The 23,918-nt window shown below is 47.2% G+C and overlaps 1 protein-coding gene and 1 long non-coding RNA gene across 5 annotated transcripts in view; one reads left to right on the top strand and one right to left on the bottom strand.

Annotated features, from left to right (window-relative positions):
- Positions 1-14,612: 14,612 nt before the first annotated feature.
- The window catches only part of LOC147121032 (uncharacterized), a 130,432-nt gene continuing 121,126 nt past the window's right edge, over positions 14,613-23,918 (bottom strand). The window contains exons 3-4 of one of the 2 annotated variants that reach the window (XR_015076235.1): positions 21,818-21,974; positions 14,613-18,721 (exon numbers count right to left, since the gene is read on the bottom strand). This is a non-coding gene — a long non-coding RNA (uncharacterized LOC147121032). The remainder of the gene's footprint in view (positions 18,722-21,817; positions 21,975-23,918) is intronic. The other variant, XR_015076234.1, reaches the window with a different exon arrangement.
- Positions 19,107-23,918, top strand: part of LOC147121033 (forkhead box protein N2-like) — a 77,759-nt gene continuing 72,947 nt past the window's right edge. The window contains exons 1-2 of one of the 3 annotated variants that reach the window (XM_085980362.1): positions 19,107-19,467; positions 22,141-22,228. The gene's annotated coding sequence lies outside the window, so the exon portion shown is untranslated. Of the gene's footprint in view, positions 19,468-19,523; positions 19,640-22,140; positions 22,229-23,918 lie in introns of those variants that run through there. The other 2 variants (XM_085980359.1, XM_085980360.1) reach the window with 2 other exon arrangements.

The following is a 23,918-nucleotide window of genomic DNA, read 5'->3' as shown; positions in this document are numbered from 1 at the left end:
AGGTTAATGACTGCATTAAAATAGTGGAAACAAGAATGTGCATGAATGCTTGGTACTCACTGTGTAGGCTTACATGGTGAAGAATGGTCACCTGGGCAAAGTACCAGCTAGCTGCCAGTTCCCATGAACTGTACTCCAGAAAGAGTCAGTGTCTGCAGGAAAAGAGGGGTGAAAAGCACCAACCAGTGAATGAACTTGGGATGGCACATGGTGCATTTGTCCACTGGGTGACTAGGGTGCAAGAAATGTTATTCAGCAGTTTTTAAAACCTCAAACCATGCCGTAAACAAAAAAGAATTGCTTCACTCCCTCTTTTAAGGTTATTTTTCTCCTATCTCCCTGGGTCTCTGCTGCATATGCCTGCTGTGCCTAAGAAGGTGGTTGGCCATGTTCCAATGGTCTCTGTCAATGATGCCTTGACAGTGGATGTTACAAGATCTCTGACAGCAGCCAGACAGGGAGTCTCCTTTTTGTTTTCCCTACCTGGCTTCAACGTACTGTCTCTCCTCCACTGCACAGCTGAGGTTTGCAATTCACTGTTGAGAACAATGCACCACAAACATATGTTCCACCATTCCCAGGCACGGTGTATTGGTATTCCAAAAGCTTGTACCCCTGTACCAATTACTTTGTCCTCAGCTACACAGTTGTCCTCAATAGGGCATGTATCCAAGTACTTGTTTCCAAATTATACAGAGGTTTTTTTTAAAATTGAAGTCTGTCCATCCAGCCTACATTCAGCACAAGGTCACACATCCCTAACTCACCCTTCTGTCTCAGTAATCTTTACTATATGTGTACAACTGCCGTACTACCAATCAAATAAAGCGCTTAGTGCTGATGACAGAAAATAACTTGAGTTGGTAAATGTAACAATGCCCTGTACACAGTAACTGCACTCACCCCCCAGCCTCCCACCCTGCCACCAACCAACTACAAACTAAAATCCAGGCCATAGGCTTGGTTATCAACTGGGCAGTGTTTCCAGCCCATTGCGCAGACTGAAGCTCTTGCAGTGCATAAATGCACTACCTGCTGTGGTACCGAGCTATACAGAATAGGAAGGTCCCAGGTTTAATTCCACGCCTGTGCTGAATTAACTGATCTCAACCGTAACTGGTAGCACACGGGGAAAGGGCTACAGTTGCTCTCAGCACCCATAAGCTATGGAGGAGAAGATCAGCCAACATAGAAACATAAAAATACTGGAGCAGGAGTAGACCATTCAGCCCTTCGAGCCTGCTCCGCCATTCAGTATGATCATGGCTGATCCTCTATCTCAGTAACATATTCCCGCTCTCTCCCTATACCCCTTGATGCCTTTTGTGTCTAGAAATCTATCTATCTCCTCCTTAAATATATTCAGTGACTTGGCCTCCACAGCCTTCTGTGGTAGAGAATTCCACAAATTCACCAACCTCTGAGTGAAGAAATTTCTCCTCATCTCAGTCCTAAATGTCCTATCCCGTATCCTGAGACAGTGACCCCTCGTTCTAGACCCCCCAGCAAGGGGAAACATCCTCCCTGCATCCAGTCTGTCTAGCCCTGTCAGAATTTTATACATTTCAATGAGATCCCCTCTCATTCTGCTAAACTCTAGTGAATACAGGCCTAGTCGACCCAATCTCTCCTCATACGACAGTCCTGCCATCCCAGGAATCAGTCTGGTGAACCTTCGCTGCACTCCCTCTATGGCAAGTATATCCTTTCTTAGGTAAGGAGACCAAAACTGCACACAGTACTCCAGGTGTGGTCTCACCAAGGCCCTGTATAACTGTAGTAAGACATCCTTGCTCCTGTACTCAAATCCCCTTGCAATGAAGGCCAACATACCATTTGCCTTCCTAACTGCTTGCTGCACCTGCATGTTTGCTTTCAGTGACTGGTGTACAAGGACACCCAGGTCCCTTTGTACATCAACATTTCCCAATCTATCAGTATTTAAATAATACTCTGCCTTTCTGTTTTTCCTACTGAAGTGGATAACTTCACATTTATCCACATTATACTGCATCTGCCATGTATTTGACCACTCACTCAACTTGTCTAAATCGCCTTGAAGCCTCTTTGCATCCTCCTCACAACTCAATCCCACCTAGTTTTGTGTCGTCAGCAAACTTGGAAACATTTGGTTCCCTCATCCAAATCATTGATATATATTGTGAATAGCTTGGGTCCAAGCACTGATCCATGCGGTACCCCACTAGTCACTGACTGCCACCCCGAAAAAGACCCATTTATTCCTACTCTCTGTTTCCTGTCTGTTAACCAATTTTCAATCCATGCCAGTATATTACCCCCAATCCCATGTGCTTTAATTTTGCACACTAACCTCTTATGTGGGACTTTATCAAAGGCCTTCTGAAAATCCAAATACACCACATCCACTGGTTCTCCCTTATCTATTCTACCAGTTACATCCTCAAAAAACTCCGGTAAGTTTGTCAAACATGATTTCCCTTTCATAAATCCATGTTGACTTTGTCTAATCCCGCTGATATTTTCTAAGGGGTCAATTTTATCTCAGGTGTGGGGAATTGGCGGGTTCCCCGAATTTAGTGATTCCGACACGATTGTAAATGGGTCTGTGAGATTGATGCAAATTTAACACAATTGGCCAATTGATTTCCAGCGTGTGGGAAGCCTTGGCAATTGAGTGTTTCCAGTCAGAAAGTCGCAGAATATGACGTCATCATTGCTGCTTTTAAGGTCCACAGCAAGCCTTGCTTCCTCTGCAGGCTTCCAACCTTCAACATTAAGATGGCACAGGAGCCTGCAGGAGGAACGGCCAGCGGGAGGGCCAGATCTGCGCCCAAATTTGATGAGGCTTCACTACAGGCATTACTGGATGGTGCTAGGGCCCACAGGGAGGTCCTCTTCCCTTCTTCAGGGAGGAAGAGGCCAGACCAAGGCTGTGTGGCTACAGGTGGCAGGTCAAGTCAACTGCTTGGGGCTTACACGAAGAACGTGGTTGCAGTGCAGGAAAAGATTCCATGACCTTCTTTGCACTGGAAAAGTAAGTACTGTATGATGTTGCCATCACCTTCAATCTGATCCATATTGCCTTTCCTCACCAGCACTCAGCTTTAGCAATCTCTTCCTGCACATCCCACTAGACACTCACATCCATGCACCCTTACCCATTCCTTCTCTCTCTATGCTCACATTCACAGAACTATGCCACCATGCAGCACTCACACTCCCTCTCACTCTGATGCTTTGAACACAAGTGACAACGCACAGGGAGGGCCCTTGGTATTGCAACCTCACTCCATCTTTGTCTCCTTCTAAGTATCTATGCTATGCAATCTCTGCACTCACTCCTTCATTCTCACTCAACCTCCACTTGTCTCCTTCATTGCAGGAAAAGAGAGCTCACAACAGGAGAGAGCGAGCCAGGATAGGAGGAGGGCCGCCCTCATTAGCCCAGCTCACCCCCTGGGAGGAAGGTGTCCTGAAGATTGCCGGGGCTGACCGCGAAGCGGAAGTTGGGGAAGGACAGACAGGTGCATCCCCGCAAGCTGGTGACAGAATAGTTTTCCATCTCTCTCATTGGCATTGCATGAGTCGCTGATAATGATTCTGAAGCTACATCATATGGACTTATGATCATCTGCAAAATGCAATGTGCATGTAACCTTGGCATCACATCTCTAACTTTTTCCTTGACTCCCCCACAAGACCATCAAGAGCCCCCGTCCCCACTGTGCAGGAGGAAGAGCCTGAGCAGCCAGACTCCTCAGAGGAATCTGCAACCTCTGAGGGCGCAGCGTCAGCAGAAATAAGCGCACCCAGCACCGGCGCAGACATTCACACCTCGGTGGGACCTTCGGGACATAGAGTAGTGTTGTCACCTGGTGTATCACAGCTCACAAGTGAGCATCAGCAAATTGTGGAGACAGGGACAGCAGTGGAAAATCCTCGTCGGAGGGCGCAGGACTCTGCCAGCTCGGCTCAGCTGCATGTCGACCCTCTGCCTCTGGGTCCATCCGTAAGATCAGAGGTGATGGAACTCCATGCACAGATGCAGGAGTCTCTGGCAGGTTTTGTCTCCAGTGTCGTTGCGAGTGTGGAGCGAACATGAGCAGAGCCTTTGTGGAGTCAGTGGTGCATGAACGCATCAAAACGAAAAGGATGGCTACCTACATGGAAATGATTGCTGCCTCCGTGGTAAGGCTGGCTACGGTAGAGGAGAGGAGGGCTACGGCCATGGAGGAGGTTAGTCGCCAGGGTATGGAAAACATGGTGTTCAGAATAGAATGACATCTCTTGAGGAGTGATGGGCATCTATTGAACAGAGAAACCAGACCTTCATGGAAGTCCTTCTGAGTAGGACTGCCATTGTAGATACGGGTCCCCATGGCCCCTCTGATGTGCTGCAAGCTGCTCTCAAGCCACTTGCAGGCACTGAGGGGGACCTGACCCATGAGAGAGAGGTTGGTGGCAGACCTCAAGGAAGTGGGGGCTCCTCTCCAAGCGCTCACACTTCCATGCCACTGCAGAGCCCCGCCGGAGTCCACACCCAACAGAGATAGAGGTCTCAACCCCTGTACAGCCGCAGGAGCAGCAGACTGCTGGCGAGCCCTCACAGGCTCGCCATCCCAGAGGACGCCCGCCAAAGGTGTCGAGACAGGAGCAGCAGGAAAGTGAGCAAGGGGCCTCCACATCTGCTGAAGCCACAGGGGAACCACTACGTAGGAGAACGCGTAAGAGGAAAATAAAGCACAAATAGTAACAAGGGTAGTCACTTGGGTGAAATGCTGTGTGTTTTGTAAAAATGCCATTAGTTGTGTGTTTTCATAAAAATTCTGATGGCAACTTCTGCAGTTGTGGCGTGTGTCATTTCGCGAATGGGGCTGGAGGTCCTCTAATGCCAAGAGGGGAAGGAAAAAAAGGCCTCCCATGCTTCTGGTAGATGCCTCAGTTGAGGAAGCGCTGAGTGAGGGTGGCGAGAGGGGTCTCGCAGGAGGTCACACTGGAGAAGTGAGTGAGGCTCCAACCTTCCACAGGTGTGGTTAGGCCTGGTAAAAGTTCCCCCAGACCTGAGACAACAAAGTCCTGCCACCTGCAAATGATGACTGATCAAATATCCTCTTTAATGTTGGACCTGCAGCTGATAGTCAGCAAGCCAATAGTGTTCATGCCAGCTTTCACAGGCGTGATCCCCACCAGGCGCGTTTTATGTGGGAAAAGGGTTTAACAGGCAAGGGCCTGTTAAAATGGGATTATAAAGGCCAATCAGTGCTGTTTAAGGGCCCTAAAGACCATTCCCGCCTGTTGCAGGCGGGACTGATTCGGGTCAATCAGACACACCTAGGTTAAAATGGCGTGGAGGCGGGAACCAGGCGGGGGGTGGTGGTCGCGACCCCCAGGTTTTGTGATTTTAACCCTCTGCACGCCTAAAAGCCCGCCTCATGGCCCAATGAAAACTGAGGCCCAAGTGTCCTGTTATCACATCCTTTATAATAGACTCTAGCATTTTCCCTACTACTGATGTTAGGCTAACCGGTCTGTAGTTCCCTGTTTTCTCTCTCCCTCCTTTTTTAAATAGTGGGGTTACACTTGCCACTCTCTGATCTACAGGAACTGTTCCATAATTTATAGAATTTTGGAAGATGACAACCAATGTATCCACTATTTCCATGGCTACCTCTTTTAGTGCTCTGGGATGCAGATTATAGGCCCTGGGGATTTATCAGCTTTCAGTCCCATTAATTTCTCCAGCACTATTTTTTTACGAATACTCTTTTCCTTTAATTCCTCCTTCTCACTAGACCCTTGGGCCTAGAAATTCAGTATAGCCACTTTTGGGGCGGTAAAGTCGGGCGGCCACTAAAGTTTGCGCCCGCCGGAAAGTGGAGGGCAGTTCGCCGAAATTCAGTAGCTTTGGCCAAGGAGTTTGCTCGAGCGCTAAAACTGGCGATGCACGGCTATCTTTAGGCGCTAAGCCGGCGGTGCAGACTGATACCGCCGAGGCCGGGCGCAGCGCAGGTGCGGTCATGTTTTGATTGACAGCAGGCACCCTGGCGCCGGCCAGCTCTTAAAGGGGGAAGGGTCGACTTGGTCTGCTGCCACGCCCTGGATACTGCAGCCCTCCAGCTAGGCCTAAACACTGCTGCTGGAGAGAAATAGCGCCAGGAAGGATGCAGAGGGCCCGTGAGCGAGCGCAGCGCTTCTCTGGCCATGATTTAAAGGTGCTGGTTAGGGCTTTGGAGAAGAGAAGCCATATCTTGTTCCCGGACAGTGGCAAGAAGCCTCCCAACAGGGTGTACAGGAGAGCCTGGAGGGATATCGCCCAGAGGGTCACAGCCACCTGCGATGTCCCCCGGACTGTTGTCCAATGCCGGAAAAAGTTTAACGACCTCACTCGGATTGTCAGGGTGAGTACCCTTTCCAGTGTCCTCCTCATCCTTGCATGTGCACCTCACATTATGGGCAAAGGGACCTCAAAGGCCTGATGGCCAGCCCTCATCCAGCAGCTATGGCACTGGCATGAACATCAATTGCACATTCTGCACTTTACACACTGGCCAAGCTATTCGACCATGGGAGGCAGTGCACACAACAACAGGGCACCACACTGTACTTAGAGGCCGTCCTTTCTCTTGCAGGCCAAGCTGGCCCAGAATCTGAAGAGCCGGACTGTCACCGGGGGAGGCCGTCCCCAGTTCCAGCAGCTCAGTGACCTTGAGGAGCGCGTGGGTCGACTCATGGGTGCCCGGGTGATTGGCCCCGTTGCAATTGGAGATGCCGACCCTGTGCTGGGCCCCAATGGTAAGGAGATGACCTTTTGGACCTCTCTCGTTCCCCTTGCGCTTCAGATCTACATCCTTTGCCACTGTCCGACCAATGCGCAGAATGCCACCACTCATGCCTCCCTCGCTGACGCCCTGTCCTCACTCTAAAGCTACTCTTGTGCCTTCCTGCTTTCAGCTGGTGAGGAGGAGGTCCCTGAAGCTGCGAGTGTCAGTCCCTCGGAAGAGGAGGACGAGGAGGAGCAAGAGGAAGGCGGCCCATCGGGGGAACCCTCATCCGCGCCAGGGGATGGCAATGGAGGGGACACGTCTTCCCTGGAGGAGAGCCAGGGGGAAGTGTTGCAGGGGGGTGTAGCTCCTGTGCCCAGTGGCGTCCAGCCATGCGGGAAGGGTCGGGCAGCACGGCTGCCTTCTCCCCAGAGGGGGGAAGTGTTGCAGGGGAGTGTAGCTCCTGTGCCCAGTGGCGTCCAGCCACGCGGGAAGGGTCGGGCAGCTCGGCTGCCTTCTCCCCAGAGGGGGGAAGTGTTGCAGGGGAGTGTAGCTCCTGTGCCCAGTGGCGTCCAGCCACGCGGGAAGGGTCGGGCAGCTCGGCTGCCTTCTCCCCAGAGGGGGGAAGTGTTGCAGGGGAGTGTAGTTGCTGGGCCCAGTGGCGTGCAGCCACGCGGGAAGGGTCGGGCAGCTCGGCTGCCTTCTCCCCAGAGGGGGGAAGTGTTGCAGGGGAGTGTAGTTGCTGGGCCCAGTGGCGTGCAGCCACGCGGGAAGGGTCGGGCAGCTCGGCGGCCTTCTCCCCAGAGAGAGAGTCCGGCCTCCAGTCCGGAGACGGTCCTCGCCCAGGAGGTGCGCCTCCTTGATCAAATGTCCGCGGACTCGGATCGTCGGCACACCGAGTTCATGGGGGTTGTGGCACGGTTGCCTGAGGCCATTGAGTCCCTGGCTCATAGTGTGTCCGATTTCGGGGCCTCACAGGCCAGGGGTTTCGAACAACTCGCGGCAGCACAGGCCAGGGGTCTCGAACAATTCGGGGCATCACAGGACGCGAGTCGGGCTGAATGCGGGGCATCACAGGACGCGAGTCGGGCCGAATTGAGGGCAGCACAGGACGCGAGTCGGGCCGAATTCAGGGCAGCACAGGACGTGAGTCGGGACGAATTCAGGGCAGCACAGGCAGCGAGTGGACAGTTGATCAGTGGTGCCGTGCAGTCACTGGCTGGTCTGATGCGGGCACAGACCAGGGCAGTACGGGCACTCACTGCTGCCACACTCGCTGTGTCAGGCAGGCATCGCCAGGGCACCTGCCGCGCTGCAGCAGCACAGCGGTCTGGCCTTCACCAGATTGCTGCGCTTGCTGCAGTGCCAGCCCGGCCGAGTGCCAGTGTCTCAGGCGAGCAGCGAGTGCCTGGCATCAGCCAGCTTGCCCCCATTGCTGCAGCCGCCACTGCCACTCCCCCAGCGAAGCTGCGACGAGCTGCTGGAGGGACTGATGCTGCCCAGCCACAGCTGCAGCAGTCAGCAGCCGGCCCCTCGAGGGCCAGAGCTCGTCTCGGCCGACCCCCAAGGGCATCTGCCGTCACGCAATGTGCCCCTCAGGAGCCTTCCCCCAGCCTTGCAGCACCCACAGGGCCCAGGTTGAGGCGGAGCAGCAGGTCGGCCAGGGTCCGGAAAAGCCTGGACAAGGACTCGCCCTCTCGGCACACAAAGTAGAGTGTGTTGGCAAATGTTTTTTTATATGGGGGTGGTTGTGTTGTCTATGGGGGGGGGGTTCTTTTGGTAAGGCCGAGGATGAAGGCCATTTGGATGGACAAGTTTTGTTATTCCTCCCCAGGTTGTGGGAGTGAGATATGTTTTTGACTGTTTTTTGGGGGTGTTGTCTGTTTTTGGGTTTCATGTGGGAAGGGCCCTGAGTTTGTTCAATAAAGCTTTTTCTTTATTCAGCTTGTCCATGTGTGATGTTTCAAGTGGTTGTTGCGTTAACCGGCTGAGGGCTTGCGGAGCGGCTGCATTCATGTGCCTTCATTGCCACAAGCCATTCCCTGACAGGGGGCCTAGAAGTGTCGTTCAATAAGGCGCCGACGGACGGCCCTTGGACCTTGTGGCTCCCTCCTGGGCTGGTACTCCTCCTCCTCCTCCTCATGGTCCTCCTGCTCGTCCTCCTGAGGTGGTGGTCCAACGTGAGGTGGCAGTGCCTGAGTCCTGCGGATAGCCAGGTTGTGCAGCATGCAGCAAACGACGACAAACTGGGAGACTCTATCCGGCGAATACTGCAGAGATCCGCCGGAGCGATCCAGGCAGCGGAACCGTTGCTTGACGCCGCCAATCGTTTGCTCTATGATGTTCCTTGTGGCTTGATGGCTTTCGTTGTATGCCTCCTCAGCAGGGGTCCTGGGCGCGCGGAGCGGGGTCATGAGCCATGCACACAAAGGATAGCCTTTGTCCCCGATAAGCCATCCTCTTGGGGGAGGCTGTGCCTGGAACATGTCAGCCACAGTAGTCTGGCGCAGGATAAATGCATCGTGGCTGCTGCCTGGAAAGCGGGCATTGACAGCTAGGATGCGCTGCCTGTGGTCACACACCAGCTGTACATTGAGGTAATCCTCGGCATTGTCGATAGGTGCCCGCAAAGCCACATGTGTGCAGTCAATGGCGCCCTGCACCATGGGGAAGTCGGCGATCCTCGCAAATCTGACTGCACGCTGCTCCTGCCTCTCTAGGGTCATGGGGAAGGAGATGAATTGGTGTCTCCTTGTGAAAAGGGCATCGGTGACCTGCCGGATGCAGCGATGCACGGCGAACTGGGAGATGTTAGCTATGTCCCCAGCAGCGGCTTGGAAGGAGCCGCTTGCATAAAAGTTCAGAGCCACCGTGACCTTCACTTCCACCGACAGAGACGTCCTGCACATCAGCTGTGGACGCAGATCTCTGTGAAGCAGCTGGCAGATCTCTGCAACCACCTCCCTTCTGAAGCGCAGCCTCTTAACACACTGCGCGGCAGTCATGGTGAGATAGGACACCTGCTGGCGGTATTCCCTGAGTGGGTAAGGCCTACGTTGCCGACGCCTGATGCCCCCTCTGCGTCTAGACATGGCTGCCCCTCTCACACAGCGTCTGCGAGCCCTTCGCACATAATGCTGGAACTGAGGGTTGGAACCCCATGCAGCCCCCATAATATACTTGCAAACAATGAAATCACAATGAGGCAAATTTCCAAGCTCTGGCCAGAAGCCAAAAATACCTCTCCTATGTTGGGCCAAATCAGTAAGGTCTCTTCCTTGGTCTCTGTCCAGAAATCCGTTGCAGAAAAGTCATTGCAGCAAAATGGCTGGCCTTTATAGTTCAGTGTAAGTGCCCTTTAATTAGCGCTCCCCGAGGCCCGCAGGGCCTCTGCTGCGTTCCACTTCATAGTTCTTAACACCGCCACGCCCACATTGGGCGGGCGCGACTGAAGTTCCAGTTTGGGGCGCACAAAGGGCGTTGCACGACGAAATGACGTCATAAGTTGCGCGCGCAGCTGAGCGCGCGCAAACACTTTGCGCCGGCGCTAAATGTCTACTGAAGTTGGGCGTAGGCGCAGATCGTCCTGCGCCAGGGCGCTAAGTGCCTAGCGCTCGAGATCTACCCCTCCTAAGGCGCTAACGGCTGGTGAACGCAACTGAATTTCTAGGCCTTGGTTCCTTAGCATTTCTGGGAAGTTATTTGTGTCCTCTACCGTGAAGACAGAACCAAAGTATTTGTTTAAATTGCTCTGCCATTTCCTTGTTCCCCATTATAAATTCTCCCATTTCTGACTGTAAGGGACTACATTTGTCTTCACTAATCTTTTTCTTTTTACATACTTGTAGAAGCTTTTACAGTCTGCTTTTATGTTCCTTGAAAGTTTAATCTCATACTCTATTTTTCCCCTTTTAAATCAATCGCTTGGTCCTTTTTTGCTGAATTCTAAATTGCACCCAATCCTCAGGCTTGCTACTTTTTCTGGCAACTTTATATGACTCCTCTTTGGATCTAATACTAACCTTAATTTCTTTTGTTAGCCATGGTTGGGCCGCTTTTCCTTTTGTGTTTTTGCGCCAGAAAGGAATGTAGTCAAGATTCCTGATCCTGTGACTCCTGCCAGAATGTACAAATGCATGTTCGGTGAGGAGAGCATCATGTTTATCCAAGTGAGGTTTCAGGGGGCTTCAGACACCCATGGATCTATACCGCAAAATGAGTCTCCCAGTCTTTTATGCTGTCTCTCCGGAGTTCCCACCAATCTTCCAAAGTTACAGTGAGAGATCGAGAGAACCCTGTGTAAATTCTATCCCAGAGAGACAGAATACAGACAAGGCATAGGAGGAGGCCATGGATGCAACCTATGGATATATTGAAGATGACCATATAGGCAAAGGAGGAGATCCCATTGCAGGCTGTCTTGGGACTAGTAGGAATGGAACTATATGAGAGCAGTGCCAATGAGGTAGATGAGGGAGGAATGGCTGTGTCGGACGGTGGTGTATTCACGTGTGTTGAAAGCCGCAGAGGTCAAGAAGGGATAATGCATTGCAGTCACAGTCACAAATCTTGTCTTTGGTAAATTTGCCTGTGCGGTCTCAGTTCTGTAGGAGGGATGGAAGTAAGACTGAAGGGGTTTGAATTGGGACAGGTAGGAGGAGTGGATGTGGAGTTGGGTGTCATTCTGGAACCATGAGTAAGAGGAGGTTGGAAATCTATTCATCTCTGTATACATTTTCGGCATCTTGCCATTTTTTCTCCTCCCTTGAAGGCAATGATTCCTTGCTGAGGCTTAGGTCCACAGGTATCGGGTGCCCTCCACTAAGTGAACATTCTTCACACCTGAAGCTTGACAATAAATGTTGACAGGCTGTTTGACTGCAGTGGGCATTACATGTGAGCCTGATCCAGTCCTTACCCATCAATTTTCCAGCAGCAGTTAATGGATAGTGATCAGGAATGGGAACCCGAGCTCATTTTCCCCTCCCTAACCAAAAGACATGAGGCTAATTATAGCCCTTATTGCTGTAGTGGCTGAGAACTAACTGAGCACAGATGGGGAATCAAACCAGTGACCTTCCTGGTCTGTGTGGCTCAGCTACATACTGGATAAAATCACTGAGCAATCAGGGAGCCCAAAGTATACTTTTATTTACTACCTATTTATCATTCTTTTTTGTACCACTAATTAACTCCTTCCAGTGTGACTCAGTAGATCTACTTATGTACTCCATCTGTCTGTCTATCTATCCATCACTTTGCCACGTGGAGAGTTTCCAATTGCTGTGTGGTAAACCTTGCTGCCATCATTATCACAATGTCTGTGCAGTTACAGTTTGGTTCTTGTTAAATGATCTCTTTTAGCATTTTAATTTTTTGCTGCTGGTAAACAGGGAAAAAAGAAACATACAAGCTTGGTGCCACTTTATTGATAACAAGGGTTATACTCTTCCCCTCCTCACCGCACACGCAGAATGATGTGAATTCAGACTATTGGAATTCAGTTTCAAGTACAACATTGCTCCAGCTGCTGAAAGGGGAAGATTTTTCCATGACAGATTGATCAGTCTGCAAACTGTTTTTAATAGGTTTCTAGGTAATTTGATACAGTCGAGATTTTTGTCTGATGGACACGTGTGATGTATTTATCTCAAAGGATTTAGGTGACTCTGCTGTGGCAGTAAGACAGAGCATCACTGTTTTATAAGACAGGAAAATTACACCATGTGAAACACTATTATTCCACTGTTAAAGTGTAAATTTGTGTCCCATTAAAGCTACAAAGTCTAATTGCTGTTAAGTGGACACAGGGGCCCTGAAAATGCAAGAGCCATGATTCCATCAGTGACGCTAGGATCGCGTGCACTGGTGCCTTCCAGCACTATCACCCATTTTACACTACTGCACAAAGTCAAAATCTACCCCAATATCTGCCTTCAAATGTATTCCAAATTAAATTAGACTAAAATCTAATTTCAGCCTACATGCAAATAACAATAGTTAGATACTTACTGTGATTTGTGTGCCAGTCTGGCTCAGCTGTGGATTTGAGGCTGCTAGGGAGCTGATTCTATTAGCTTTTGTAGTGCTTAGATAATTACAGTGTCTTGCAAGGCCACTGTTACTGATATCACGGTGAACTTGTCATATCATCTTTAAAAGAAGATGCTGAAAATGAAAATTGCAGGTTGTACTTCATTTCGCTAATTGGCTTTAAATCTGTCTAACTGATGTACTTGTTAGCAAACAGGTGAGCGCTGACTTGACTGTGTGACACATTTCCCTCAGGGCAAGGGGCATCAGTTTCAGGTCAGCCCATAATTCAGTACAAATAAATAAAGGGTAAAATGTGCTTGCGTGACCCGGATATGTCAAAAAAGGCTACAGTGCACAGCACAGCAGATAGTTGGGCCCATAACTTTTCTCTAGTCAATAGGCTTGAGCACTGAACTGAACTGAGTCACGGCTCAGAATCTATTTATGTTGAATAACCACTTATCACCCAGTTGCCATGGCACTGAATTAGTCCTGTTTCTATTGCGGGATGGGTTGGGTAACATTGAAATAAAAATGTGCATGCACAAGTATGTGTTCTCACTTGCTTAAAAGTTGCATCTATAGCTTTATTATTCTGGTCTGTGCAGTCTAGTATGAATTGCTGGCATGTGGGGGCTGAGCGCTTCTTGGGGAGTGGGTTAGCATACCGCCGTTTCACCTCGGGTACCTGGGTTTAAATCCAGTCCAGACATTCCTCCTCTGCCAGCTGTAAAGGCAAGTTCTAAGGAAAATTAATTTGGGAACCGCACACCCTAAGAGGCCGTACAATGGCAAGTGGAAGGACACAAAAAAACACCAATTTTTGGGGGATTACAGTATAGAGGTAGAACAAAGACAGATTTCTCCTGCATCAGGCCCATCCCATACTTAATCTGGTGTGTTTGATGCTGACACTGGGTAGTAAAAGTAGAATTATTTTTAGTAAAAGTAAAATTATTTTTAAGTCAATAAAATTTCCTCTGATGCCTTAGTTGCCCAATGGGTTACTGAGACATACAGACCAGGGTTCAAACTTGGTCTGTGCTGAGTTCACTGATTTCAGTAAGGGAACAGTGGCAGGGCTCTAAATTGAGCATCCTAAACTAAGTATGGAATAGCTTAGCCAGGTGTCTGACCGCTGACCGCTATTTGATAACCAGTCATGTATCTGTGGATCTTGGATGAGGACAGCAGCATGTTCAAGGAAACAAGGAAATGCTTTAAGGACACCCTCAAAGCTTCCTTGAAAAAATGCAACATCCACACCGACACCTGGGAATCCCTGGCCCAAGACCGCACAAAGTGGAGGAGAAGCATCTGGGAAGGCGCCGAACACCTCGAGTCTCTTCACCGGGAGCAAGTGGAAGCCAAGCGCAGGCAGCGCACGTCAACCCAAGCACCCCACCCACCCGCCCCTTCAACCACCGTCTGCCCCACCTGTGACAGAGACTGTAGGTCCCGCATTGGACTCATCAGTCACCCGAGAACTCATTTTTAATGTGGAAGCAAGTCATCCTCGGTTCCGAGGGACTGCCTAAGAAGTTAATGATTGAAACCTCCATGGTTGAATAGCCTGCCGATAATCTAGCAGGAACCACTGGATAGCAATCAGGCAGAGCAACTGTGACTCAGGATGCAGCTGAAAGATCTAGGGGTCCTTGTACACTCGACATTCAAATTGTCCAACCAAGGCAGAGTGAAAATCAACAAAGCAAATATATAATCAAAAGAGTAGAGTACAAGCCCGAGGAAGTCATGCTTAAAATGTATTCTGGTCAAACCTCACACCTTGAGTACTGCATCTAGTTCTCGGCACGGGTACACAAAGAAGACATTTAATTGCTGGAGGCAGTTCAGCAAAAAGCTATAGAGCTGATCCCTATTGTAAAAGTCTGAGGTAAAAGGAAAGAATAGAGAAAGCCAAGCTGTTTAGCCTTAAAAAGGAGATTTTATTGAGGTATAAAAGACAGTAAAAGGCATAAAAAAAAGTAGATCCAGAAAATTACTTCAAACTATGATTCAAGAGCAGATCAAAGGGACACAACTTCAAACTAGTAAAAAGCAAAATTCAAACTGGTTTCAAGAAGTACTTCAAACAAAGAAAACAATACAAAAACCCTGGAACCATTTAAGGAAACATTAGTTACTGCAATGGGGCATCTTGAATCAATGAAATAAGATGGGCCAAATGGTCTTCCTCATCTGTATTATCTTGTGAAAAATGCATTAGCGCAGAGAGCTATTGAGGCAGACTATAACATTATTTTAAAAGAAACTGGCTAAGTATTTGAAAAGGAAGAATATAAAAGGAGATAGGGAAATGGGAATAAGATTAATTCTGCTGCTGGAAATTTTATTTTACAATTACATTAACTCCACTGGGGCTGGGAAGAGGTGGGGTGGTGGCAGGGGAGAGGTTAATGACTCTATAGTACTGAGGTATAGAGACCAGAAGGTCTCAAGTTCAATTCCTGGGCTGTGCTGACTTAGCTGTTCTCAAACAGCACATCAACTGGGGCTCTACAATTGACTCCAGCACCTCTAGAGCTTGCAAGGGTTCTGCTTTTCAGTGGAACCTGTTGGAAAGAGGAGAATAGTTGGGCTTGGTTGAAAGGTTTCACTAGTTGTTTGGGCTCACATGAGAAGAATGGCCAAGCGATCCTGGTTCATGTAAAACCATACCTTGGGACAAGTCTGCATCTTCAAACTCAAAAGGAACCCTTCCATTTTACATTCACATGTAGTGATGTTCCAGTGACATAACATACATTTTCTGTGACCCTGACTCCAGGACTCAGCAACAAAAAATCATGACCATGAAGCACTGGAGCCAGTTCTCCAAATTCATCAAATGTATTCCACTAAACAGCTCCTTTTCTGCTCATTGGTAACCAAGCAAGCAAAATTGAGAGCTTCATTAGCTATCACTTAACTACGGAATAGACTGAACCTCTTAACATCCCAACAAAACAGTGAGCTGAAATTAACTATGCAAGTAAAAAACAACCTTGAGAGAAACAGGTTTCATTAATAGAGTACTTTATTAGCACATTTACTCCTAAATGAACTGGGCTACATGTACTATTACCATTATCTCACTTCAGGCTGAATGCACACACTATAAAATTAGCCTCTTCTATTTCTGTTTGAAAAAGCTCATTGTATCAGGCTGTCAGTGAGATGAGACCGGAGCAGATTTATAGGCAATTAAAGCTACAGGACTCCTCCACTCCTTGTAACATACAACATCCCTCTCAGTAAGCAGCTCGCCAGGTCATGATCATAATCTGAAATAATTGACCCGCTGAGTGTGCATGGCTTTACTTGTCCATTCTTTGGAACTTTTATTCAAATTTTATGTGAATGAACAAATAAATGAATGGAATTTTATTAAAACATTCATGGCATTTCTGGGTTCTGTACAGGATGAGGCAGCGAGCAGAGAACATTTGCAGTGTTCTTCCACTTGCTGAGCTAGTGAGGGGAAAAATCAGCTCCCGATTGCTATCCAGTGACCCTTGGTGCGCAGGTGTGTATGTGAACTTCAGCAGAGGACAGTTTCAAGCTCACCTGTAATGCTACCAGTTCCACTACCGTCAAATCATAGAATCTTATAGCACAGAAGAGGGGATACATCCCATCATGCCTGTGCCGGCTCTTTGAAAGAGCTATCCAATTAGTCCCACTCCCTGCTCTTCCCTAGAGCCTTGTAATTTTCCCCCCTGTAATAGCCTCCTGGGACTCACGTGTGAAAAATGGACACTTGGACAAGGTAGCTGAGGGCTGTCAGAACATATGGAACAGTGTATCAGCATGATTCAGTGCCTTTCAAGAGAGGGGAGAGAAAAAATACAAAAAATGATTTTTAAATACTTGCATTTATATAGTGCCTTTCAACTCAAAACTCTTTATACACAATTAATTACTTTTGAAGTGCAGTGACTGTTATTTCGGTAAACATGGTAGCCATTGTACACCAGTAATATCACACAAACAGCACGGAGGTAAATGGCCAATCAATCCACTTTTTATGGTTTTGGTTGAGGGAGAACTGTTGGCCAAGAAACTTTGAATAATGCCACAGGTCGCCATACACTTGGACAGGTGGGATATCTCATCCAAAGGACCTCAGCCAATGCATCACTCTTCCAGCGCTACACTGAAGTATCAGCCTAGATTATGCACTCAAACTTCAGTGCAGGGTTCAAACTCACAAAATGTCAATCATGGGAAAAATTCCTTTAATTTCCACCAAAATATACTAATTAGCAGATGAAAATTATAGTAAGTTTATGCAGAAAGTAGGTTTGTAAATTCAACTCATAACCTTAACTGACATTTGCACTCACTCCTAGACATCGGCAAGACTCAGCTAGGCAGCTTTATTTTGGAAAAGGACCAGTGGGTCAAAGTACGCTGTAATGCTGTCCGATCAATACATTTTATTGTTACAGTATTTTATTCAGCAGGAACCACATGATAAAATTGATCAGTTTGAGAGACTTTTCTATATTACTTCAGCAAAGTAAACGACACAGATGAGGCTGAATCCATTCTCCATTGCTCATCATTCAACCAGGAGCCAGCACTGCAGAGAGGCCAGGCCCATCTGTGAACTCCACATGCAGTTCATAATCTTAGTCTGCACCAGTAACAAATTAAAAGCAGCATCTAAATCGATCAGGTTTCAACCCAATTTTAAGTAACATATTTTAATGCTGGAGACATCCCACCATCGTGACTCTTTTAAAACTAAAATATTCATTAAATACAAAGGATGAAATTCAACTTTGGTGGGGGCGCAAAAAAGGCGGTAGTAAATTGGCCAAATGTAATACATCCCACCTGATGTTTCTTTCCATTGACACAGGCACAATGGGCTGAACGGCCTCCTTCTGTGCTGTATAATTCTATGACACCAATGGAAAGGAAAATCGGGGGGGGGGGGGGGGGAGGTATACAACGGGCAGCCGATCAGCTAACACTCATTTTGCACCCCTTCTGAAGTTAAATTTCAGCCTCGCAATGTCTACCCTCCATAAACTTGAGGTCCTCCAAAACTCTGCTGCCCGTGTCCCAACTTGCACCAAGTCCCATTGACCGATCACCCCTGTGCTCGCTGACCTACATTGGCTCCCGGTTAAGCAACACCTTGATTTTAAAATTCTCATCCTGGTTTTCAAATCCCTCCATGGCCTCACCCCTCCCGATCTCTGTAATCTCCTCCAGCCCTGCAAACCTCGGAGATATCTGCTCTCCTCCAATTCTGCCCTCTTGAGCATCCCTGATTTTAGTCGCTCCACCATTGGCAGCCGTGCCTTCAGCTGTCAAGGCCCGAAGCTCTGGAATTCCCTCCCTAAACCATGCCACCTCTCTACCACCCTTTCCTCCTTTAAAACGCTCCTTAAAACCTACCTCCATCTGCCCTAATATCTCCTTATGTGGCTTGGTGTCAAATTTTGTTTGATAATTGCTCCTGTGAAGCACCTTGGGCCGTTTTACTATGTTAAAGGTGCTTTATAAATACAAGTTGTTGTTGTCTATAAAGTTATTTTTTATTTTTTTAGTCCTCCTTGTCCCTTTTGCTGTGGTACTGTTCCACAGACAGTGGCACCCTCTGACAGCTCGTCCAAGTATCCCCTATTTTTCATGTGCTACTCCAGACAGTCACTGTGGGTCAAGTAATTCAATTAATGCCGATACCAACAAACTTATGCATTTTGCAATATTATTCACTGGTTATCAATCAGGAGTGGGAACACTAGCTGATTTTTCCAATCTACTCATTGAGGCTAGTTGTGCCTACAGGCAAGACCAGCTAACTCGGCTGCATTTCCCATTCCTCAAATAAATACTTGCATAGAGCCTTTTACACGACGATGTCAGCGGGGGGAATCGTTGTCTTCATGTGTCCCTTAATAGAGTTTCAATTATTGAAATGCCTGAAAATACAAAAAAATATATTATGTATCTGCTTAAAAACATGTTTTTTTTACACTTTTTAATATTAAGCGAATTAATCAACATACCACCTTAAAATCTACAGCAAAGCCCGATGCATACTGGTGGCACGTAAATTGAAAAATGCCAGCATATCCCAAAATACAGGAGAAAGTATCTTTAAAGGCTCTTAAGCGCATTACAGTCTCTGAATCAACCACTCGTCATCGCCTTCATCATTTCCATAAAAACCTTGAAGGCTTTACCGCCAAAATGACGTGGAGGAACCCCGAGGCCAGCGATATCATTGGTTGGCGCTTTCTGCCAACTGCAGTTCTGCGGATTGCACTCCCACCACCCCCGCTTTTTAAAAAAAAAACTTCGTGGAAAAAAATAACCGAATTGATCCTTAAGAGTTTATTATTGTGTCGGTGAAAACAAAAAGACGGCCGAGTGGCTCCATCGCCTCTCTCTGAGGATACAGACACACACACACAAAGCGACGGGTCCGGGGCCATCTGCTGCTGTCAGGGGAGGGGTTCCAGGCGGCGGCACGTTACCATGGCAACAGCAGGGGATTTCGTGGCGTTCTTTGGAGTTTCTCTCGCTTCTTGGTTCGGATGAGAAGCAGCTGCTAGCGCAAGACTCGGAAAGCAAAAAGGGGAAATATATATATTTCAATAAATAAATAAATATTTAAAATAGAAGCAGCAGTTCCATAGACTGCAGCGCTACGTGCCGGAAGATCGTGAGTATATATATATATTTTTAAATGGGTAGAGAGTCTCTTTAATGAGGGCTGGCGGAGCAGTGGGTTTCTGAATATAATGAGAGTCGTGTCAGCCGCTGGGGTTCCCTCGTGCTTCGAATGGTTTCTTTTTTCTCCGTTCGAAGAGAACGTTCCCCGGGAATCATGGAACGTAAGTGTTGCGGTCGGGGCTCGAGCGTTCGCACCACGTTTCACGTCGCCAGGCTGAGCTTGCACTTTGTATCACATCGAAAACCTTTTCTTTTATTTATACATAAATTATTATTAAAACGTACACCGTGGGTGGATTTTGGACTACGGCCCCCCCCCTCCTCCACCTACTGCGCTTTCATATATTTTCTTTTGATTTAGGACGTGTAAAAGTTATTTATAGAATGCATTGATTCGCTATTTTTTATTAAAAATAAAATTCTGCAAACTTTAATACGTGTGTTTTTATGAGAGCAATCGTAATCGTGTAACAACATTTGGCTGCATTCGGAATCACGTAGCATTTTCCGCTTTGGGGGTTGTCGTGGCGCGTTTAACTTTCTCATCTCAAACGCTTTATTTTTGTTTATTTGTAATTTTTGGGTAGCGAACTTGGGATTTTACAGTTTAAATTGGCGGGTTAAATGCATTGCTTCCGTTGGAAACAAAAACGAAAGTAAGAGTTCACCGATTATTTTTTTCGAAGCAGTTTGTGTTTAATACGGGCCCCGGATTCTGGGCCTGGTGGAGAATGGGAAGCCAATAAATGGGTTCTCGCTCGTGTCAGTTTCCTGAATGAGATGTTGCAGCTTGTCGAGAGAACGCTGGAAACTGACAGGTCCACGTGGTCGGAGTGAGGAGACAGGAAGCGCCACCGCCCGGCCTCAGTGAGATAGCCCTCAGCCTGTTTTCCTTTTCTCCCCTAAAAATGCTATATGGTGGATCACACCGTCTCTTCGCCATCTCCGCATATCTACCCTCCCCACCCAAAATAAATGATGCACAATCTCATACAGCTTGGCTAAACAAACACAATGTGATCTATTTTCTGCAGAGATTGTACTAAAGAACAGAATTCACTCCTTTCAGTACTTTGCAAATCTATCGCAATGTCCTTGTTAGAATTCCATTTAAACGCGGTGCATCCTGGATATTGCAATTATCACCCTGCAAGAAATTCAGTAAGATTATTGGTGAAGTTGTACGTACACGATCATCGTTATTACACACAGGAAGTTTAGACGTTAAAATCGGTGTTTGCAGGCTTTATTAGGGATTTTTTCACCCTTCAATATTTTCCTCTCCTAAAGGCAACAGTTCGTCCTGGACTTTGATTCCACAGGCAATGGCCACCCTCCATTGTCATCCAAATAACCTTTACTTAATGTGTGAGCCTAGAACGTGAGTGGGTGGGGGTGGTGAAGGCATCACAGTCAAGCTCGATCTTGTCCTCATCCAAAAATCATACCTATACAGACCTTTCAGTTGGAGCCTTCCCTTGGGGAGCAGAGGCCAGGTGTTTGTCCCTACTACTGCCTGGCTGAGATCAGTTGATAAGTTTGGATTACTTTAGCATATGTAAAGTACTGGTAATGAAGTGTGTTAATTCAGTATATTTAGTAGTGCTGCTTGAAATGCAAACACACAGGTTTCAGAAATTGTCAACAAAGTTTACTCTTAATAATGGGATCCCTGAGGTGTGACACAGTGGCAAATGTGACATTCTGCTGTCTCCCAAATCCTGCTGCACGAGATAAAGTGGGTGTTTTTATCACTGGTCTGACGGTGGGGGAGGAGGAGATTTGAATAGAATTAATTTCCTCTAAATGTTGTCCTGTACATACTGTGGTGTTTACTGAACTTCACAACTTGCATAAGCAGGGAAGAAAAAATCCTTTAAATGCATTTTAGGTCCTTGACTTCTCACATACTACAGGGTTTTAGAGAAAGTAATCAAACCTTTTGGTTTGGGTATTCTAGTGATTTTTACACCGTGATAATTTGAATAGACTATACTCTACCCCCACCCTCCCTCAGGCCTTTTATAAGTTCACTTTATCCACTACTGTATTTCCATCCTGTGTGATCCATTATTCTGGTCTGAAGGGCAAGCTGCTCTCAGGCATTTCTGCCAGTGTTGTTATAATGTGGCTATTGGCAAACATTCAGTAATAGTCCAGGGATGACTCCCGCATATATTTTTCAAACAATCTTACCACAAAAGCAATACAACTCAGAAGGGGCTGGATTTGATCCCAAGTTTAAACCGGTGACACTTGGGACAGCAGTTGGGGTACTACAATTGGCCTCTACCTGGGGAAGGGAAACATCAGCTAGGGTTCACAGTACTGATCCCTACCCAGAGACTCCTGCTGGAAAGTATGGATGATGGATCAGGCTCGATCATGATGTTCCTCGAAGTGGGGTAGGCCGCTGATACTCACTGTCTAGACTCTCGCACGTCTTGGGCAAGGTACTCGAGGACTATCCGCTCCCGTAGGCTATCGAGCCAATACCTTCAGAACAAAAAGGCAGACAATTCAGAAAAAAATCCTTATTATGTCTATGTAACATAATGGTTAGTATTATTACGGATGATTAAAACTGTTATCTTTTCAGCAGAATTTTTTTTTAAAAAAAGCTTTGGTATTCTACCTGAGTCCTGTCTTATTTACATTGCAGACCTTGAATTGAAAATTGAAATGACTACCTTGTGCTGACGTTGATAAAGTGAAGTCCTAGTGAACTGATCAGAATACAGTCCTCTTGGGTGAGTGTTATAGGTTGTGTGCAATATTGCTGCGCTCTGCCCCCAGCAGCTATTTTCTCTCTCTCCTACTGTAATTCTGTACAGTGGTAGTGCTTGTACCTGTTGTCCACCACTGCTGGCACTTCTTCCCAATCAATGGTGTGAGCTAGTCCAGCATTTCTTTTCCTTTTATTCCCCACCCCCAATAATATGGAATACTTCACAATAATGTGTATCTTTTATCCAGTGTCTCAACGAAGACAAATATTGAGTGATGGGTAGAAGCAGGACTTAAGGTTGTGATCCTCTGGTCAGAAATGGCACATTGGTAGCACTCTCGCCTCTGAGTCAGAAGGTTGTAGGTTCATGCCCCACTCCAGAGATTTGAGCACATAATTTGGCTGACACTTCAGTGCAGTACTGAGGGAGTGCTGCACTGCCTTTTGGGTGAGACTTTAAACTGAGACCTTGGGTGGACGTAAAAGATCCCATGGTACTTTTTGAAGAAGAGCAGGGTAGTTCCCCTGGTGTCCTGACCAATATTTATCTGTCAACCAACATCACAAAAAAAAGTTATCTCTTTTATTTCATTGCTGTGTGCCAATTGCCTACAGTACAACAGTGACTACACTTCAAAAGTACTTAATTAACTGTAAAGTGCTTTGGGACGCCCTGAGGTCGTGAAAGGCGGTAGATTTTTGGATAATAAGGGAACCAAGGGATATGGAGATAGTGCAGTAAGGTGGAGTTGAGGTAGAAGATCAGCCATGATCTTATTGAATGGCGGAGCAGGCTCAAATGGCCTACTACTGCTCCTATTTCTTAAGTTCTTATAAGTCAGGCCCCTCTCAGTCACTTCCTTTGAGGGCTAAAGAGCCCCAGTTTTCTCCAGTCTTTCCTCATAACTCAATTCTTTGACAGTAGGAATCAGCCTTATGGTTCTGCTCTGCACCACCTCCAGGACCTGGTGACCGAAACTGAACACACTGCTGAAAGTATTAGTTAGTTTCCATCCAATGACTTCTGCTGCTGTATGCATGTGTGAATGTCAAATGAGGATGAGATAAGGCTTACCTGTTCTACTGGCCTCAGTCAAATAGCTTGCTGATACTGCCCAGGCTTGAATATGAAGCAAAAATAATTGAGTGAGGCATCAGAGGGTTGCTGTTTTCCATGGAACCATACCCTCCACTGAGTTCTGGTGCGCACTGGTAAAGGGAGAAATTTTGGGAGGGAGTGAGGGGTTTGTCAGAAAGGGTTTTTTTTAACAGCGGCTGAGCTCTGAAGGACTTAACTTGTAAATGAGAAGCTGATGAAAAAAGAATGTTTGTTTATTGTCCAATTCAGCACAGAGCCAATGCGTCTGCTACTGTCAGCAACAATACCCTCACACATTCAATATTATAAGCAGGACATTCAGTTCACACAAAGCATCAAAGCTTTGTTTTGGGTAAACCAGTCTTTCAGTGCTTTTTCTCTGGTTTGAAATCAAGTTCCTTTTTGGGTGAGCTTCAGCTGTGTGGGGGAGGGGAAGAGAAAGCTGAAGATAGAAAAGAATTACGTAAAATCTACAGCACTAAAACAGGCCATTCGGACCAACTGATCTATGCTGGTGTCAATTGCTTCACTGCCAGAACTGAAGAAGGATCTGACCAACCCTTGCTGTTCTCGTTTTCTCCCTTCCCCCAGGTTTCTCCTGTTTTTCTCCTCT

This window comes from Somniosus microcephalus, chromosome 3 (assembly GCF_052327205.1).
Source record: "Somniosus microcephalus isolate GS21.2 chromosome 3, FLI_Smic_1.0, whole genome shotgun sequence".
Taxonomy (NCBI): Eukaryota; Metazoa; Chordata; class Chondrichthyes; order Squaliformes; family Somniosidae; genus Somniosus; species Somniosus microcephalus.
Note: the sequence above shows the minus strand (reverse complement) of the source record. Positions and strands in the feature narration are given on the sequence as shown.